This window comes from Panthera leo, chromosome B1 (genome assembly GCF_018350215.1).
Source record: "Panthera leo isolate Ple1 chromosome B1, P.leo_Ple1_pat1.1, whole genome shotgun sequence".
Lineage (NCBI taxonomy): Eukaryota > Metazoa > Chordata > Mammalia > Carnivora > Felidae > Panthera > Panthera leo.
In genome coordinates, this window is record NC_056682.1 from 107,496,920 (window position 1) to 107,502,919 (window position 6,000).

A 6,000-nucleotide genomic window follows, 5' to 3' on the forward strand; every position below is an offset into this window, starting at 1 on the left:
TTTGCCTCATTCACTTAGAGAATCTTCAATAGGCAGCTGAAACTACTGCTTAATGTTCAGCCTCTCTACCTGCCAGCAACAGCTGGGCAATCATTCATAACTATCTTCAGTGAGTAGCAAGTCCATGGCCAAGTCAATAATTATAGAGTCAAATGGAACTTCAATTTCTATCCAAGATTTAATTTGGCAGTATAGTGCTGTGAAAAATAAGATCCTCATATATTATTGCTCCGATCTCTGAATTTACTATCTTACTACTATTTCTACCAGAATTATTTGAAACGATCATGTTTCCATTAGCATGGTAATATGATCATTTAAAAATTGAATTTTTAGAACAACCCCCTCACTTAAAAAGAACTACTGAATATTGCCTAGTTGTTTATGGTAACTTTAAAAAAGTAATATTTAAACCTAAGGACCCTAAATCATACTCTAAAATTGTTTTACAAATTTCTATGTATGTACTTATTTGTTTTTAATTTATTTTGCTTTTTGGAGTTGGATCTGTTTATGTTTTCTGTATTTAGGTGTTTTTCTCAATTCTGGATTAATTCAAAAACAGTTTTTTGGGGGGCCAAAACTCTTCACTTTAAAAATGATGTACTTGTTTCAGTTTATGATTCTGTAAAACAAATGAACTGATGTTCACATGGCTTAATTCCAAGAATTTTAATGCTTTCTCTTGCTTCTGCTATCGTTGTTGGTAATTCTCCCAAAATGTAGATTTCTGAAGGATATCTGAAGGACAGACCACTTTGGATATATCTGAATTATTATGGTGACTATAGCCTCCTCCAATCTGAATAGGCTCTTCGTATTAATGCAGGTTTCTCATACTAATCTCTGCATTTTATTGTTTGTTACTCCAAATTCCTGGTCAAAGATAAAAAAAAATTAACTAGACCACAAGAGTAATAAATTACAGAGCATTTTTCATTTTATATATTTTAAAAGATATAATAATAACATATCACCCTGTTCATTATGTAATATATTTGTAAAGAACATGCAAATGATATGCCATTTTTAGAGAAAAAACTCTATAATATTTTCCTATGTCTTAAAAATGGGTAAGAGTTCCTTTGGAGGAAATAACACTCTAGTAAATATAATAAAAAGCCTAAAATATTATTTTGGAATAACCCATGCTAAGTAATATTTTTATTACCGTTTTTAAAAGAAATGACCATTCAGGGAAGGTAAATAACTGATTGTAGCAAACTATAAATAGCTTTCAAGGTGACTGAAGTGACTATTAAAGAATGGAAAAGATGGGGGCAGATTTCTTATAATCTTCCCCAACTTTGAGTATCATGAATTGATTTATTATCTTACCTACTTCCCCTTGCCAATTTTGGCTCCATGCTACCAGGCATCTCATAGCATCTTTCTTTGGGTATGTTGGTGTGAGGGGGCAGAATTCTAATCTCATCAAGGCATTTCCAGATTTGATTATTAATAGAATCGCCCCAATATGCATATCATTTTAATATTAACAAAACCATATTGGAGTGTGAAAGAGTTAATTTTTAAATTAACAATACATGAAATAACTTCTTATAATAGACTAGTATTTTAGGTTGAATTAGCTTAGCAAGCTTGTATTTTATATGAAATTTGAGAATTTTACTCAAAATGCTTTTTTTTTTAATTTTTAGAAGAGAGAACACTAGCAGGGGAGGCGATAGAGAAGAGAGAAAGAATCTCAAGCAGGATTCACGCTCCATGCAGAGCCTAACACGGGTTGGGATCATGACCTGAACTGAAATCAAGAACTGGTTCGCTCAGCCAACTGAGCCACCCAGGCGCTCCTCAAAATACTTTTCTAATACAATTTTTAAAGCTAAGTATCACCAAATTATTTACTTAACATTATTAAATAGTTTTAAAATTATGTTAATGTATTCTAAGTAGTAGATTTTAATATATTTAAAAACTTACATATATTTAATATATTAATTTATTAAATATGTTTTAATAATATTATCAGCATATTTCTTGAAGAGTTTAAATAAAATGGTTGATTAACCCAATTAATATACATAGGTAAGATTGGTGTCGCTACAAAAGGCTTCCTTTTAGGATTCTGTTAGGTTATAACAGCACTAACATAGGAAATTAAAATGAAATGAAAGAAATATATTGTTGTGGATGTGTCTTTACAATATTCTATAAAAAACTTAATTTTGATTTCTACCAGCAAAATTTATAGTTTTCAAGTTGGACTACTTATGAAACAAAATTGTTTCTATAAAGTTCCAAAGTGTCCAGCTATCTCACATTTTAAAATAGTGCTGACTTGGCAATGTTTCAATAATTCCACCCACAAAAAAATTATGAAATAAATATATTTAACTAATAAAAAATGTTCATCTCTAAAAACATGAAAAACTTAGAATGTGTTAATAAAACATCCCACTGATAAAATTATTTAAAATTTAATTATAAATCTTTTTCACTATTTTTGTAAAAGCATTGTATTTATCAAGTAGAAACTGAGCTGGTTATTTCTTAGTTAAGTGTTCATAATATTGAGTATATTGTGGGATAAATACATTTTAATCATAATGATTGTCCACATTAAGAACTGACTAGGGGCACCTGAGTGGCTTGGTTGGTTAAGCTTCCGACTCTTGACTTTGGCTCAGGTTATGACCTCATGGTTCTTGGGTTTGAGCCCTGCGTCAGGCTCTGAGCTGGCAGTGCAAATCCTGCTTGGCATTCTCTCTCTCCCTCTCTTTCTCTCGGTGCCTCCTCCTTACCTCTCTCAAAATATATAAATAAAATAAACTTAAACAAAAACTGACTAAATCCCATATGAAACTTTTCTCTAAGTAATCCCAAGTTTTCACCCTTTTACTCCTTCTGCGTATCTTCTTTTCCTTCCCTTGTTCCTTCTCTTCCTTATTCTTTTCATTCTTCTTCTTATCTTTTCCTTCTATTTATTTTCTTTCTCCTTCTTTCCTCCTTATTCTTTTTGTTTCATCTCCTTAATAGAAACATGTACAGGGGCGCCTGGGTGGCTCAGTCGGTTAAGCGGCCGACTTCGCCTCAGGTCATGATCTCGTGGTCCGTGAGTTCGAGCCCTGCGTGGGGCTCTGTGCTGACAGCTCAGAGCCTGGAGCCTGTTTCAGATTCTGTGTCTCCCTCTCTCTGACCCTCCCCCGTTCATGCTCTGTCTCTCTCTGTCTCAAAAATAAATAAACGTTAAAAAAAATTAAAAAAAAAATAGAAACATGTACATTTTTTAAAAGGTGATTAGCTACCTTGTTGACAGGAAGTTCTCTTAGTACATTAAAAGCAAGCTAAATATTTTGCATGAATCACATAACAAGGGTAGGTGAATAAAGATGGTATATTGACCAGGAACATAAATGAAAAAAATAAAAGCTAATCAAAGAAGACATTTAAAAAAATTCCAGTGATATCTAGTAGATAGAATCAGAAGTTTCAACCATCACCAAGATATAGGCTATAAAAATTTGGACAGTTTTTGTGGCTTTTTCCTTAAAGTTGTCAACAGTTTCTTTTTGAAACCCAGGCAACATACAGCATTTCAAATAAACATTTCAAATCATTTCAAAAATAATTAAGACAATTGTTTATTTGAACTAAATATCAATCAAATATGAAATGGTTATATATACTTGAAAGCAAGTAGGCAGAAATAAAGATGATATATGGAGAAGAATAAAACATGACACTCAATATCTTCAGAATAAAACATTGCATTCACACAAAGAAGATGATGTATACAAAGACAATAAATGCTGGAAAAATAGATGTTTTGAGAGATAGATTAAACACATATTTAACCAAATAAAATAAAAAGAGTGAATATTGTACACTTAGAAGATAATTCTAGAAGTTACAGTAATAGACTAATAGAAATTCCATTATTCCAGAAACTAAAGCAGGTAAAACAGAAATGAGGAAATAATTATAAAGATCAAGGGCATAAAAATAAAATTTCAAAAAAAAGGGAATATATGTGAAGTTTCCATAACTGACAAAATTCAGTTTTCAGAATCTAAAGAACACTTAACAAAAGAAATATGAAATATTCTGCACAAAGTACATTAATGCAGAGTTTTGAAAGACAGAGAATAATAGAGTATTAAAATTATGTTCAAAGAAAAAATCCAAAAGTTAACCACAGACTTTGAGAAAATATTTGCTGAACACATACATTTTAACAGACTTGTATCTGAAATATATAAACAACACTTAAAACTTAGTAATAAGAAGACAAATAATTCAATCAAAAGTGGGCAAAAAATCTGAGCAGACTCTTCCAAAAGAAGATATAGAAATGGTACATAAGCATATGAAAATTTGTTCAACATAATTTGTCTTAGGAGGTTAAGATTAAAACAACAAGATACCCCTCACACCTATTAAAATGGTTAAACAACAACAACAACAAAATAGCTAGACAAACAAACCCAAAAAAATGGCTCTACCAATGGCTAGCAAGGATATGGAGCAACAGGAGCTCTCATTCACTGTCAGGGCAATGAAAAGTGGTACAACCACTTTGGAAAACAATTGGATAGTTTCTTACAAAGCTAAACTTAATCCCACCATGCAATCCACTAATTGTACCTCTAGGTATTACATAACCAAATTGAAAACTTACTTCAACACAAAAATATTTGCACATAGATATTTAAATTAGCTTTATTTATAATCACCCCAAACTGGAAGAAACCAAGATTATCCTTGAAAAAGTGAATATATAAAAACAAAAACTGGTACATCCATACACTGGGATTCTATTCAGTGGTTTAAAAAAGGAGCTATCAAATTCTACAAAAACATGGGTGAATCTTTAATGCAGATTATTAAGTTACACAAACCAATCCTAAAAAGACTATTTACTACATGATCACATTTATAGGATATTCTAGAAAAGGCCAACCTATAGAAACAGAAAAAAGATGGGTGGTTGCCATCAGTTGGGTGGGAAGAGGAAGGGAGTGTTGAGTAGATAAAGTACCAGGTATTTTTAGGGTAGTTGAAACTATTTAGTATGATACTATAATTATGGATACTAAGCATATGTGACATGTATGTCATGTATAAGTGTATGCGTCACCATAGAACGTTACCTCACACCAAGTGACCGTTAATGTATGTGAATTAAACGAAATCATTTTGTAGGCCAGGAAATTACAGGATGGAATGCGCAATAAGAAAAAACCAATTTAACAATTAAGTGAATGGGTGGTAGATGAGAGTCTTATCTCCCCCTGTCAGAGTGGGAGTTCATATGAGGTCAAGAAAGAGCAAAAGTTGTTGATGATTACTAACATAAAAATTGTTATCTTTGGTATGATATTGACTAGGACGATGCATAAAGGAACTTAGTGGAGTGTTATACATGTTAAATGCCTTTATTAGGTGATGACTATACAGATGCTTACATACGTACAAATGTGTCATGCTCTAAATATTTAAATTTATTTAATTTCTTATTATACTTCAATTAAAGAAAATATGCAAAAATAAGTGGGGGAAAAGATAGAACCAAGGAAATAATTAACTTGAAGATATATCTGAAAAATAAATAAAACCTAGCTTAAGTTATAGAAATATAAAAGCATATAAAATGCACAGTTACAGATTCAAAAAGCCCTAAAACACTAAGCAGCAAATACTCATTTGTTAGGAAAAACTGATAAAAATGGAGACAATGTGGAAATTTAAAAATTAGTACAGGGTAGTTTGATTGACTTCAAATAAATAACACTTGCATTGAAATCGGATTTCTTAGGTACAATGAAAGCCAGGGTCAATATAATTTTATTTTTCTTAGTAAAGAAAATACTTGCTAGCCTAGATTCCCTACTAAAGAAAATATTTTTCAAACAGAATAAAAGGAAGCTTTTCAGACAAATGTACAGAAATAATTCATGAATAGTACATCTGTACTTACAGAAATATAAAAGGCAGAGAGAAAATTATCCCACATGGTTATGAGAAACTTGAAATGAA